Source organism: Spermophilus citellus (assembly GCF_964194105.1).
Source record: "Spermophilus citellus genome assembly, chromosome: 4".
In the NCBI taxonomy this organism is placed as follows: domain Eukaryota; kingdom Metazoa; phylum Chordata; class Mammalia; order Rodentia; family Sciuridae; genus Spermophilus; species Spermophilus citellus.
Window position 1 is genome coordinate 6,001,993 of NC_138185.1, and position 15,054 is coordinate 6,017,046.

Consider the following 15,054-nt stretch of genomic DNA (forward strand, 5'->3'; position numbering starts at 1 on the left):
CCCACAATGCCCTCTGCCCCACAATGGCCGCCTCTCCTTAAAGTAACCCTTTAAGGAGAATAGGCCAGGGACAGAGACAGTCCAGTCCTCAGTGGACTCTGTCACTTGCGAAGAATGACGGGTGGCAGGCGGCAGATTTTGGCCTCTGTCGCTCCCTGGGGACCAGCAGCCCCTTCTGTGGTCTGCGGGAGGACAATGGCTGCTGGCCTCTGGCCAGGAGGGGCCTGCTCAGCCATGGCCTCCTGCGGCTCCTGAACACCGTGGCTCGGCCTGCGGTCTCCGCGGCCCTGCAGACTGTGGGGGCGCAGAGGCCGAGGAGGGTCCCCCACCCTCCCCCTCGAGAATGGCCTCCAGAGGAGCTCGCCAGGCAGCCGGGGCTGGGGTCCCCTGGGCTCGGTGTTTCTGTGAGGAACCTCCTGAGGCTGCAGGTCCCCGGGTGTCCCCGACCTGCTGGGTCTCGAGGGCCACTGCTCGTGCAGGGCGCGTGCTTCTGAAGCGGTGGCCGCCTGGTCATCTGGGTCCCCTGCCTCTTCTGGCCTTGTTGAAGGAGGTCACGGCCAGCACCCTGTTGTGTGTCACCAGGGGACCCGGTGTCAGGCACGACAGGACCCCATCTCCTGCAGCATCAGGACGGGGCCACAGGCCATGTCCCTGCCTCTGTGACCCCAGGCTCAGTGTCTGAGGCTTCCAGGGGACACTGAGACATGACCCCAGGTGTGTGGGACAGGACCGAGGGTGTCAGAGGGGAGACAGGGACGGGGACGCCAGCGCTCCCTGGAGGAACCTGAACAGGGACAGGAGATGAGGGAGCCTCGAGCCAGGGCTGCTGAGGGGACTCCTGGGTGACATCTGCAGAGGACAAACCTCCCGTGGTGGCACTGCTTTCTGTCCCCAGCCCCTGCACTGGCCAACATGGGAGGAATAGCCTCTGAGGACTGGGCCGTCTCTGTCCCTGGCTTTGTCCCCTGGTCCCTGCCAAGACACATGCTCACAGCCCCCTGGGCCCCTCTCTCCTGCCCCCTGCTGCCCTCCCCTGGCCCCGCCCCGCAGCCTGTTCCCTGTTCCTGCTTGGAGCGTCTGCTGCGGCGACGGCCCCGGCCTGCTCTCAGGGCTGGCGACCCTGCAGCCCACCCGTGCTGCCCCCAGGCACTGCCCTGGTCCTGGCAGACAGGAGGGGCTGGGGCTCGGGTTTCCATCTGTCCCTTCCCGTGTCCCCGGGCTCCGGGACCCACCTGGAGTCCTGACGACCCTCGTGAGACTTGTGCACTCGGGTGACCTCCCACCCTGTGCAGGTGGCTTCAGCCTGGGCCGCCCAGGCCCGCCCAGCCCTGCTCAGCTCTGAGGGGCAGACCTGCAGGGGCCCCACCTGGGCCCACGGCCTCTGCGTGTCTGTGGCTGTGGGCACACCTGCTGCTCAGGGGGAGGCCCCAGGTGGGGGCCATGGGCACCCTGCTACTGTGTCTTTGCCTTTTGGAATCCTTTGCAGTGTCTTGGGCTTTCCCACCCAAACAATAGCACGAGACAATGCCGACTGTGTGCCAGGCACCGTTCTAAGCACATTAACTCATTTCATCGTCACAAGAGCCCTGAGAGGTGGGCACTATTATTGTCTTATTCTAGAGTCAGGAAACAGGCACAGAGAGGTTGATGAACTCACCCAAGTCACACAGCTGGTGTGTATCAGGGCTGGAATCGCAAGGCGAGCAGCGTGGCTTCAGATCTGTGCCCTCAACCGCCCACTGTGGGGGCCTCTTAAATAGTCCCCAGCCTTAGTTCTGCATGGTGGCAGGGGTAGGAGGACGTTTTCCCATGTGGCCCTCCCAGGATCTGCTTCTCCTCCAGGACACAGGGCGAGTGGTTCCTCCTCAGTCCGAGTGTCCTCGTTGGTCTGCGCCCGTCTCTCCGGCCCTTCAGCCTGCTCAGGTCCTTCCCAGCCTTCTCACTGTCTGGTGTCGTGTCCCAGGTGGCTCTCATTTCTTGCCCGTGGAGTGTCGTATATGAGAGTGCAGGGATGGGGACTCAGTTGTGTCCCCAAGGCTGGACCTGTGCCTGGCCCAGAGCACGTGCTCCACAAACAGAGTAAGTGCTGCAGCTGCAGGTGCCAGGAGAAGCCGCCAAGGTGGCCAGGTCCACCCTGCTCAGGGACAGAGGGACCCAGGGGTGGGGATGTCGTGGTCCCAGAGCTGTGCCTGAGACCACGGGGCAGCCCACCTATTGGGCACACGTGACGTGGGTGTGCAGGACTCGGGCTGCCACAGAGCCCTTGACCTTGAAAGAGCAAAGCTGTCCATGCCCAAGACTCAGCCCTGCTGGCCCTGCTCCATGTGGTCACTGCCCATCAGCCAGCATGGTGCTGAGCCCCTCAGGCAGACTGAGGTGGGAGGTGGCAGTGTCACTTGACAGGGGACTGTGTGAGGGGGCGGGGCTGCTCAGCCGGCCAGGGCAGTGCAACCCGCCCCTCGGCTGGCTTCCCCTCCAGAGGACCTGGGCATCTCACGTCCTGCCCCCTTAATCTGGGCAGTGGTGGGCCACAGGCTGTGGTGGACAAGACCTGGAACAGGGGCTTCTTTGTCACTTCCTGAGTCAGCCCGGGGGGCGTCCCAAGGAGGGGATGGCTGAGAGTGCTGGGGACAACCGTGGGCAGCGCAGCGGGAGGGGTGGTCCCCGGGGAGCAGCCTGGGCAGTTTGCACCCCGCCTCCTGCTGGGGGGGGTCACACCTAACGGCCCTCCCCCTCCCTGTTGCTGTGACTGTGGGGCACCTGGAGACAGGCTGGGGTGACACCGTGGGGCCTGAAGGGTGGGTACCGTGGGCCAGGCTTGTTCCTGGGCAGGAGCTGGAGCTGCAGGACCCTGCTGGGTTGGGCCTGGGCTGGGGGACCGGGGCCTGGTGCTCTGCCCTCCTGGGGTGACCTCTGAGCCTCAGCCCTGCTGTCTCCACTGTCCCCATCTGTATGGGAAGGACGATCCTGCCCTGATGCCCCGGGTGGCTGGGGTCACCCAGACTGAAGGACACAGGGGCACTGATGGGGCGAGTGGCCACTGCGGGCTGCAGACTCTCCCAAGCTCTCTGTCGAGGCTCCAGTTCCCGCCTGTTTCTGGCTGTCACTGCAAAGCCAGTGTCCTTTGTGACAGTGTTGCCCCCCACCCCCACCCCAGGACTCAACCCTGTGCTGCCCTCAGATCCCATGGTTTCACCCGGTGTCCTCTGTGGTCCCAGAAACCACATTCCTTAGACAGCGGTCTTCAACACTTCCCTGGGACCCTGCCCGTCATCAGGTCCCTCGGACAGGGACCCTGTGAGGACACTGGGCTGCCTGGAGGGCCCAGGACTGTCCTGTCTCAGGATCCTTCCTGTTATCACATCTGCAAAGCCCCCTTTGGCAGCGCTGTGCAGAGCCCTGGTCCCAGGCGTTCGGATGTGGGTGCCGGGGTTTGTGGGGAGGCCGTGACGCGGCCCACGGTCATGGCCTGGGAGGATGGAGGCTTTGGGAGGGAGGACGGGAGGCTCCACGAGGAGCTGCCACTGGAGCCAAGACCTGAAGGGGCTGGCAGTGAGCGTGGGGACCTAGAGCCCTGCAGACAAGGGACAGCAAGCGAGAGGCCCGCAGCAGGGTGTGCCCAGCGCAGTTCAGGAAGAATGGGGCGGGGGACGGAAGGACATGATGAGCCAGAGCGGCCATAGGAGCACAAGGCCTGGCCACTACAAGACCTGGGTTTCCCTCTGAGTAGGTGGGAGCCACGGAGTGCGCTGGGCAGCAGGGGACTGGAGCTGACCAAGATTTCTCCAGGCTTCCTTTCTCTGCTGCTTGGTAGCCGGGCTGTTGGGGTTAAGAGTTAAGAAGGGAGGCCTCTGGGAAGGTTTTGCAATGGCCCAGGGGAGAGGCCCAGGGCTTGCACCAGTGGCCAGAGGTGCTGCTGAAGTCCCCTTCAGGACCACACACAGCCTCACTGCCAGGAGGGTGGGCTGCTGGGCCAAGCCCCCGGAAATGCCCCTGGCCAACAGGAGCGCTTGGCCCATCCTTCCTGGGAAACACCCGTTTCTGAAGACTGGTAAATATGGGGGGAAGATGGGGTGTGAAGATCCAGCCCCTCGAGGCTCGTCCCACAGCCCTGGGCTCCTTGTAGGGTTGAGTGCCGAGGGCGCAGGGCCGGGAAACACTCGTATTTGTTATTTTTATGATCTCTGTTCACATTGACAATTCATTTTTAAAACTGCAATTCAAATTCCTGGGCCCAGGGGAAGCACAGTGATTTATCCGTGGGAGACCAGGACACTGGACAGGCAGGAGGGACTTGCATAGCTCATTGTCCAACCAGAGCACGTGACACTTCTTTGGGACGTCTGGGCACCGTCTCTTCTTGGTCAGGCCCACCTTATGCACAAGAAGAATGGAACCAGCCAAATGCACATCCCTGTGTGGAAACCACCATGATTGTCCACGTCTGTACCTGTCTGATCGTTTAGTGCCCAGGTACCGACGAGCACCTGTGGCCACAGCTGCCGTGCTGCCTGCCCAGATCTGGCAGCGAATGCCATCCATCTGTTCCCGCAGCTCCTGGCCCACGGGGTGACAGTGTCCAGGAAAGAGACCCACAGACCCTCTCAGGAGGTGGAAAGGAGACAGATTGGTGGTGGGGACAAGGGCCATGGGGTGGGGTTTCTCTCCCATTTGGGGTGGCCCAGGAGGGTCCCTCTGAGCTGAGTCCTGAAGGAGCAGGAGGTGCTGCCGTGGGAGATCTAGGGGAACAGTGTGCCTGGTGGAGGGAACAGCAATGCCCAGGGCTGGGGATGCAGAGGCCCAGGGAACCAAGGACCAGGGATTGGGCTGGTGCATGTAGGGAGGAGGGCGGTGGTGGGAGATGGTCAGGGAATACTTTGCAAACTGTCAAGGGGACAGAAATGGAAGGGAACGGCATGGTCAGCCCTGCGCACAGGAGACAGGTGAGCCTGCGCATCACTTCACCTGGGGGGTGACCCTAACCTCCTCCTGCCTGTCCATCAGCTTCTGCAAGCCCGGGGCTCTGCCGGCCGTAACCACGCTCTGTTTACCAGGAGACACAGTAAAAGGAACCACCCAGATCTGCGAAGAGCCTCCGAGACCTTGGGGTCACTTGCTGCCAGACTACATTCCTTCTCCTGTTAAGGAATGTAGGCGCCATATGGAAATCTGAATCTTTAAACACAGGTAAATAGAGCGTGATTTCTCTATGGAAACCGGGACCCCTGGGGAAATGCATGGTTAATGCCTCTGGGTGTGTGGGGTGGGGATTCCCACATTCCCTTTGGTTTGCATAATAGGGTGCGCTTCCCAGAGACGCTTTTGTGTGCGAATGTGTGGAGGTGTTTTTAGGTTGTACATATTTATAATTCTTTCCCCGGCCTAATTAAAAAAAAAAAAAAAAAAGGAGAGGGGAGGGGAGGGGAGGGGAGGGGAGGCAGAGAGAATGGCCCGGAGCCTCACCGGCCCCTTTCCTGCCGGCGCCACAGCTCACAGCGGCATTCCTCCCTGACCTGCCGTTCTCTCTTCTCTGCTCCGCCGCCGGCTCTCCCTGCCTCTGCCTTCAGGAGCGTGCAGGGGTGGCCGCTGCTGTGTCCACCCCCTGCGCCCATGCTCCTTTTGCTGGCCATCCTGCCCCAGTTTTATTCTAGGCGAATGGTTCTTGCCTTCTTCAGTCCACGAGGGGAGAGGACACCATAGGCTTCCCCCCAGCTGGCCTCCGAGCTCAGATCCGGGCAGTCAGTGGACTCTCCCTCTCCACCCCCTCTGCTCCCACGGGTCAGAGGGATTCTTGGGTAGCAAGCGGAACTCGGTGTCCAGACCTGACTGATTCACTGGAAGGACACCTCTCTTTTCAGTGGACCTGTTTCTGCTGGGAAATGAGCCAGCGCTGAGCAGAGTTCTGCCTGTGTGCGAGCTCAGTGCCGAGGGAAAGGAGCCGAGAGAGAGAGGGAGAGAAGAGGAGCCTGGGAGACAGGAGTTGAGACACTGGATCCAGCCATGCCTGAAGCCATGACTCTTAGCTCAGGTTTTCCAAACCTCAGGACCGTTGACAGTTTGGGTGACTCTTTGTGGTGGGGGCTGTTCTGAGCATTATTAGTTGGTTAACTAAATACCAATAGCACCACACAGCCCCCTCCACCCATGCCAACAACGAAAAACGTCTCCCGCTGTTGCCAAATGTTCCCGAGGGCCACGCTGCCTCTGTTCACAGCACTCTTCAGGGTGTGGATGAGTCGTGGGGGTCTGTTAAGGTTCCTGTTGCCCATTGCTCTTCAAGGTGGGGTTCTCTTCTTGTCTCCGGAAGGCTTTCTGTCCAAAGAAGAGCTGCACCTCTAAGATGGAACTTGCTCTGAATTACCTGGTGTCCTGACTAGAGAAAAAGTCTGCACCTTAGCCAGATCCGGGGAGAAGGGCATGGGGTGGGGGTGCCTGGAAGGGACAGGGTGGGGGTCAGGAGGAGAGAGGGTGCGAGTGGGCTGCTGGGTGTGAGGAGGGCTTCCAGAGGACAGCAGGGGCCCTGCAGGCCTCAGTGTGTGCGTGTGCATGTGTGTGTGTATGTGTGTGCACACACACGCGTGTACCTGTGAGCACGGAGCAGTATGGAACAGCAGGGTGCTGCCGTGGTCACCTGGCCAGAGTGGGATGTGCGGGGCTGGCAGACGGCCAAGTTAACACCAAGACACGGCAGGTTTTGCAATTTATGTCACTGCTTCCCAACTTCCAAACCTGTTGACCACCCTCACCACGAGGGGTAGACAGACGATGGCCCTGAAAGGTGTCCACATCCTCATGCCCCAGGTCTGTGGAATTGTCACCTGGTGTGTGAAAAGGGCTGTGCAGACATGACTGGGTGACGGGCCCGAGATGGGGAGGTGACTCCGGACAACCCGGGGGGCCCAAAGATCACGGGGGTCCTGGCACGGGGCAGGCGGGAGGACCCGCGTCACAGGTGACCTAACAGCGGAAGCCGTGGGGTGGGGGTTGCGGTGCCACTGCTGGCTGGAAGGTGGAGGAAGGGTCAGGAACAGCCAGGGGACAAGTGCCCTCAGCTCTGGAGGGTCGCAGCCCTGCGGCCTCCAGGTGACACATTGCACCTTGGAAGCCACAGGTTTGCAGCCGGGGTAACTGACGCAGCAGCGGCCCCCTCTGCCATGCCGTTTGTATACCAATGCTTCTGTTAGCATGACTCCATTGTCTCTACTCCACCCACCCACAGGGAGCTGGCGGTGAGCCCTCCCGGGACTCCCATGGGTGTTTACCTTACCAGGCAAACAAGTTGGCGAGGGGACCCGCTGTGCAAGAGGGGCCAGGGGCCAGGGAGCTCTGGGACTCACTGTCCCAGGCGCCCACCTAGCACGGAGCTAAGCAGCCTGAGTCTGCCACTGTGTCCCGGAGGGGTGGCTCGGAGGGGTGGCTGGGTGACAGAAACTGCCCCTGGACATCATCTCAGGGGGAGAGGGAGGGAGATGCCAGGACACCTTCTGCCTCCATCTTCCAAGAGGATCCAAAGTCACTCTGCTGAGACTGATGAGCCACAGGCCAAGCACTGTGTACAGGGCCCCCAAGACAAGAGCAGAATGGCCGGACACCGTCCCTGCATCCGCATGAAAGGAGGGTGAGACTGGCTGGGTGATTCAAAGGCTGTCTTGCTACTATAAAAACCAGCCCCAAACAAACACCTGGAGGCCATCAGTCTCCTGGGAAAAATGGGGGTGGGGCCAAGGGACATTCCCAGACATCGTCTTCTCACCCTGGCCCCAGGGACACCCTAACTCGCACCCAAGGATGACACTGGGCTCCTGGAGGTTTCTCTGGTGTGCAACTAGCCCCACAGAGAGGGGGGGGGGACAGGAGGGCAGTGGGACCCGGGACACTGGGACAGCCATTCTTTTGCCACAATTCTGATGTCATGAGGGAGCAGGGAGCCGGGGCTCTTCAGACCCTGCAACCCACCTTCTCTGGAGAGGGCAAGGTGGAGAGTCCTGAAGGCCTGTCCTCAGGAGGGACACCCCAGCTCGCCACCCCTGGACGCCAAGGGCACCTGCTGGGCCGAGGTGGGTCTAGAGAGGAGCGAGCCTCGGGCACGAAGTTATTTTGGATGGGGGTCGCCCAGACTCTCAGCGGTCAGGACAAATATTGTTTTAATGAAATCATTCAAACACGGAAACCAACGTGAGAAAATCCTCAAGGAACAAAACACCAACGTTCCCAATAAACACAGGACGCTGTTTTCCCGGGCGTTGAAATCTGAGCCAATGTCTCATTTCCTGACTGCTAAGCCAATGCTGTTCTTTAAAGTACTAGAGGAGAATCATCGCCTACTTATAAAAAACAATACCAACAACAAATCCTAGCAGACCAATGGAACCCGCGATTTTTTTTTTAACAACGGAACCCGATATTCATGATTTTGCATCTTTGGAATAGATAGGCCTGAGTCATGGATGTAAGTTGGCTGACAAGAGGAATGTTCCCAGTGAAATCCTTTTAGGTTTTATAAATCCAGCCACCAGAACACTTGAAAATTCTCTTTGGGGTGACGCCAGCCAGCCTGCAGATTGCATCCAAGTAGTCAACTCTTTCCTCTGTCCTAAACCAGCGCTCCACTGTGTGCTGCAAACACCCGGAGAAGGGAACGTATCTTCCACCTGCAGAGAGACAACGGAGCTGTTTTAGCAGGGCGTTTCAAATGTGCCCAGCTCCTCTCCGAAGCACCCAAGGGACCAAGTTACAGAGATGGCTGCACAGAAGGAAATGAAGGTGGAATCGATGAAGACTTCATTTTGGTTTTTGCAATGTGGGGGGCTGTGGCTGTGGCTCAGTGGCAGAGCACTTGCCTAGCACACGGGAGGCCCTGGGTTCATCCTCGGCATCACATGAGAGTAAATAAATGAAGGTATCGTGTCATCCACAGCAACAAGACCATCAGCAAAAATACAACCTGGTCAGAGAAGTCTTCACAGATGATCCTGAGACAGAAATAGATAAGTAAGTAAATAAATAAGAAAAACAAAACCTCCGCCATTTGCATAGTCAAGATAGTAAAGAAAATATTAAGTGAAAGCAAACCTGAGGCTTCCCCTTAAAGGAATTGAACGTTTTTTTTAATGGTGGTAGAGGAAAAAAAAAAAGCCGACAGAGGGTGCGTGAAGGTTACGGAAACTGTGATTAAAATGAGGATTACGTGCTTGGAGCCCTTCTCCGCTCTGCCCTGGAGTGTGAAATTAGCGAGTGAAGGCGGATTTCACAGCCCTGTGCCGGAGCGTGCTGGTGTGGCAGTGGATTTGCGTTGGGGACTCTCTGCCAAGTCCTGCCCACTTGCAAGCTGCTGTCGCTACTCATGACGGCGTGGATAATCCTAGCGTCTGGAGCGCTTTGCATTTATATAGAACCATCTCGTCCTTCCACGTGGGAGTCTAGTGCTGCGTGCTTGGGGGGGATCCAGCAGATCAGCCTTCGCACCAAAGGCACATTTTCCCTTAAAAAAAAGTCCATTCATATGGATACATTCAGTGGAAATGTTCGGTTGAGGATAGGGATACGGTTTGCATGCTGAACTTTAAAATAGCTCCAAGGGCAGCAGGGACCTCTGAGTCCGGGTTTCAGAGCTGAAACAATTGCAGATAATGTTCACGTTTGTGGTCTGGAGGACTGGTTGGGAAAAGCTTCACGGAAAAGAGAGAAAGCCTTGCAGGGAGGAGCTGTCTGTCACCTGTCTTGGGCTCAGCTCGTCACATCACGCCTGGGCACCACACAAAAAAGTCACTATTGCTTCCAGACATTTGTCCTGCCATAGTTAGGCCAACAGAATGGATCCTTCTAGGTGACTCTGCAAAGAGGCCCCAGGAAACAGAACCCCCAACAGCCAGAGAAAAGAAGAATCTCAACTTCGCATCTTTGATAGCACCTTTGACTCTTCCATTGGGTCACTTTGGGAAACACTTTAGTTTTCAAAACACCACCCAGTAACCCATCACCTTCCCCTCAGCTGGAGAATCCTCCCTTTTGTGGCCCTTTTGGTGATGGTGAGGTATTTGGTACCTCCCCAACATGATCGTGAACTTTGCGCTTATTGAAAATGGGAGATAAAATAAAAATCAGCTCATAGCTCTGCAGAGCACAGAGTGAAGGATCTTGGGATGCTGAGAGGCACAAATAACAAATTCATGCTGAAATTGGCTTCAACACTTAGAAAACACATGGCTCCTGTCAATCTAGAGGTGATCTGGCCGTCCCGAGACACCTTCAAGGTCACAGCCTCCACCTCTGCCTGCTCTTCTGTGTGACCGTCAATTCCAGGCTGACATTCCTCCTGGGGGTGTCGGAGGTCATTCCTGTCCAGCAGGAGAAATCAGGTCACATGTAGGAACTTTCTCAGAAGAGCAAGCAAGGAACTTCCCGGGAACCGTGGGCAAACCCCTTCTTGAACCTACTTGAATTCAACTGCTTCACCTATGTGCCCTTGACCAACCGTCAAGGACACACAGGGAAACAGAGGGATCCTGAAAAGCCTGAGGGCCATTTTTAAAATTTATTGTGTGACAATAGAGTCCTAAATTCTGGATCGTGAGTCTGCAAAGAGTCAACAGTACCCATGGCACCTCTGCAGACTCCAAAGGTATCTGGGTCACCTTGATCCACATTCCAGATGTGGGGGGCATCCGTGTGGTTCCTCAAAAGATGGACAGGACCAAAACCTCACACTGGTTCTCAGGGACATGCTCAGCAGCAGAGGACCACGGCTGGGTTTTCTCTCCTCATTCCTTTCAGTTGCTCAGGGATCTTCTCTGCACACAGCTTCCCCTGTGGCCTGGAAGCTGCCACCTCCCCTGGCCCTGTCTTGCCCGTGAGCTCCGGAACCGGCCACTTTCTGATTGCCAAAGTTTCGGCCCACGGCTGGACCACCCACGTGTGTGGAGCTGGGGTCAGGGGTCGCCAGACACACAGTCTTCTCAGTTCCGTCCTTTCTGCAGGGACTGTGGCTGGAGGTGTGGGTGACACAATGATCTACACCCCCCCCCCCCAATTGCTCGGCTGTGGGCTGGGAGCGCATCCTTGTCACTTTAGTCTTCCCTGGAGCTGGTGACAGCGTGCTCATCACTTAGCAATAACTCATTAACAGTACCTGAAGGAACTGATTGACCCCTGCTGAGAGGGGCTACAGTGCCAACTCCAACATGGCAGCAGTTGCCGTTACAGCTCTGGTGCCTGGCCCAGCGTGGGACGTGGTGGACGGTTAATGAAAGTGTCTGGAATAAACGGAGTTATCCGTCCTGGTCACCGCTGGGCCTCCAGCCTGGTACAGAGCCTGGCACCCAGTGTGTGCTCAGAAAGTACTTGTTCAGTGAGTGAATGCAATTCTGGAGACCCACAAAACAAGGGGATCAGGCAACGGGCCAAATAAATCCAAAGTTCTGGAATTCTAATGATTGACAGTTCTAATAGCTGCTCAGGTGGGTTGAAGAGCCAGAAGGGACTTCCTGCATCAAACGATGTCTATTCCCTCTATTCAGAGAGGTGTCACAAGCGCGCGCCCAGATATGGGGGTACTAGGAGCATTGTCTGAAGGGCTCCGCCCCTGCACAGCTGTCCTTCCCCTCCGTGGGCAGCTCTCCTGAGAGAAGACCCCTCCCCATGATCACGATTTGTAACTTACTGTGTCAATAGGATCACCAGATGCAGGCTGCAGTTTACAGCACTGCGACTCCCAGGCGGTTAAGCAGACCTGCACTCTCTTTTCCCTTGTGGTGATCTGGGGTGACAGTCCAAGCCTGGCACGGGGCACTGCTCCAGCAAGCTCTCAGGCACCCTGTTCCTCTGTCACGTGGGCTTCTAGTCCAGGAACAGTACCCGGCAAGGTGGCTTGCCCACTCCAGCCCTAGACATCTTGCCCCAAACCAGCAGGAGGAAGTGAGGCCCAAGGGGTCAGAGCACGAGTCTCCTCTTACGGAGCACCCCAAAAAGCTGCTGACTCCACCTCCACTTACGCCTTTGACTTCGTTAACCTAAGCAGGTGGGAGGCAGGTAGTCTGAGGTGCCCTATAATCTGGGAACGGCAACCTAGCTCGGTATGGAAACTAACAGAGACCAAACTGAGGAGTCAAAGACATTCTTTTTGGTGACAGATTGCCGGATCTCAGCAGCCACCTGATCAGACCGTGTCCAAGGAGGGCCAGAGCGCAACTCCCGTCCATGTGGGTGCTCCTGGGCTCGACTTCCCTTCCTGCCTCTGGATGCTGACCGCTGGGGGCAGAGAGGACCTCTCTGAGCCTCTTCGGTCCTGGCACTGCTGGTCCATGAACCATCCTTAGCTCAAATGCTGTCCACCAAACAGGGGGTCAGCAAGGCCTGGGGGCGCCTCCTACACTCAACATGGCACCCTCCAGCAACTGCAGCAGGAGAGCTTTCGTTGTTCCCAGTTACAGAGGAGGAAACGGGAGCAGAGGGACAGGTAAGTGGCCCACAGGCCTGCAGCTGGTAAGTGACAAAGAAAGGGTCCTGACCCCGAGGCTGTCTTCAGGCTCCATGATCTAAGAGGCTCCCTGCTGTAGTCACCACACACGCTCTGCTTGGAAACGCTCCTTCTTTGTGGTTGGGTCCAGTGGTGTTTGGCTCAGCCTGTTAATTGACTCTGTTTTATGCATATTTTTCAACACAGGATGCAGAGAGCGCAGCTCGAGGGGCCGTTATTCCGTTATCACCTGAACACCAGTTTCTTTTCTTCTGGATTATTTGGAGGGCAATCCTAAACCTTAGCGTGTTTCTCCAAAAGATAAATCCCAGACACAATGCCAGAATCTGGCCTAAAAATGATGAGCAATAATTCCTTTAATATTCTCAAATGTTCAGTGTCTGAATTTCCCCAATTTTCTCATAAACGTTTTTCCCCAGTTATTTTAAAAAGTACTCCATGAGTTTCCTCCCTTTGTCTCTCACATCTGTTGTTAATCTACAACGTTCCCGACACCCCCCGCCCCCCGCTGCAGGTGGTGTGTACGTGTGTGCACCCGTGTGCGCTCGGATCACGTTCTGATGAAAACCACCTCTCTCACTGGGGGTCCTGGTCACACACGTGGGGGGAAAACCTGCTCCAGAGATGGGAGCGGAACACTCTCATTGTTTGTTCCACAGCCAACAGGCCCACCTTCCGGGGCCGCCACCCGTCTCCTCCAGCCGTGGCAGAGGGCTGTCCCTCTGCAGGGCTAACGGGGATCTGTGCGGTTTTAGGGGCGGATGCTCCTGTGGAGACACTGCAGGCCTTGTCTCTTTTCGTGGAGCTGAGGAGTGTGATGGCCTCAGAGTGCACCCCGCCTGCTTTCCCCCTGACTTTAGGGACAACGATGATTACCCATGGGGCTAGATTTTGCAGCCAGATTCACCTCTGGGAAAGCCGAGGTCTGCCAGAACCACCTTAAAACTCGGGAGGGAGAGGAGACGCGTGGTGCTGAGAGGGAGTGGGAATGTCAGAGCAGACGAGGTCCCCAAGTGTCCGGGCCATGCAAACCCAGCTGGAACTTACGACACTAGCCGTGAGGGCCTCTCCTGCTGCAGGGTCGGGGGCCGTGATGGTCAGAACAAGAGCCCGGATTGAGGGAGCAGAGGCTGGGCCGGGCCGGGAGGGGCAGGTGCCCCAGAGGCTGGATGTGGTCCTGTGTGGGCACCGCCGAGGGCAGCCGGGGACCTTCACCCAGAGACAGCCAGGCAGGACGAGCACAGGGGTCTGCAATGGATGGACAGAAGGCTCCGTCAGATCAGCGTCAGGCAGGATCCCCAGGGGAGTGGGCTGGCCCCGGGGAGGGGGTCTGTGGGGGAGGAGTGCCCCCACCCGTGAAACCTGAAGCCGTGAGCGGTGGACCCATGGGCTGCCCACATCACTCTCCAGGGGACACCAGTAGACGTTAGGAACGTGGGCTCTGGAGTTGGGCTGGTGGGGACCCACCCTCAGTTCCCCCTTTTCAGCTGGGAGGCCTTGGGTAACCTGTCATCTGTGACATGGTGACAGTAATAGAATCTGCCCCACAGGACGGAGTCAAGATTAGACCAGACGCTCTGTGGAATGCGCTTGGAGCTGAGGGGCCGTGGAAATCAGAAAGCGTGGCTCTGCTCCAAGGTGACTCAGCAGGGGACTCATTCCCAAGAAGGGACAAGCTGGGGCGTTTCATGTGGAAATGACCCGGGAACGAAGCCCCGTTATCCACAGGCGGCCTCTACCCTCTGGGGATGCTGCCGTCAGCCTCCGTGGAGACCCAGCCAGGAGCTGGGAACGGGAGCAAGAAGGTGGCGCTTTACACAGACCAAGGACTGCGTGAGAAAATAGCTCCTCCTGCGGATCCCGCCGCGGTCTCTGGAGTATTTAAAATGCAAATGAAAACAACCTTTGCTGAGCCAGGCTTCTGCGCTTCTGGATAGCTCTAGACAATGAGTCCAGAACTTAAGAGGCAAGACAAATGAAGGGCTTTGTTGCCTACATTACATAAATATTTATCATTCTCACAAGGATGCGGTTTTACCTTGGGATGTGATTTGTTTTACAGAAATTTGATTTAGACACCTCCTTCCACAAGGATCCCCTCCTGTAGTAGCATCATGGCCACTGTCCTGCCCCCACCTCACTGTACACACTCCATGGTGACAGGGATCGGCTTTGGATTGGTACCAATACAGGGTCTGCCATCTATTGGGAGCCCAGGAGACATTTCTTGTGTGAAATATGTTAAAGAAAAGTTATTCTGGCACTTGCTAAATTGGTCAGGAAGATTTTATTCAGGATTATTGCAATAGGTGTTAATCAATCTGCTTTCTATCACTATAATGAAACACCCAAGGCTGGATCCCTTATGAAGAAAACAGGCTTATTTAGCTCACAGTTGTGGAGACTAAAATGACAAATAGCCTGGTGCTGGCTCTGGTGAGGGCCCCCTTGGCTGTGTCACTTCAGGACTGATGGCATCGTAGGGGGAGTATGCATGAGAGGGGGAGGTTGCACTGAGAGACAGGGCAGCAGAGCGGGAGGAGTCAGTTACAACCTCTCATAGGCCCTGTCCCCTAAAA

General features: G+C 57.1%; 1 protein-coding gene across 1 annotated transcript in view; it reads right to left on the bottom strand.

Annotated features, from left to right (window-relative positions):
- Positions 1-15,054, bottom strand: part of SULF2 (sulfatase 2) — a 436,121-nt gene that overhangs the window by 141,941 nt on the left and 279,126 nt on the right. The gene's annotated exons all lie outside the window — the stretch shown is intronic.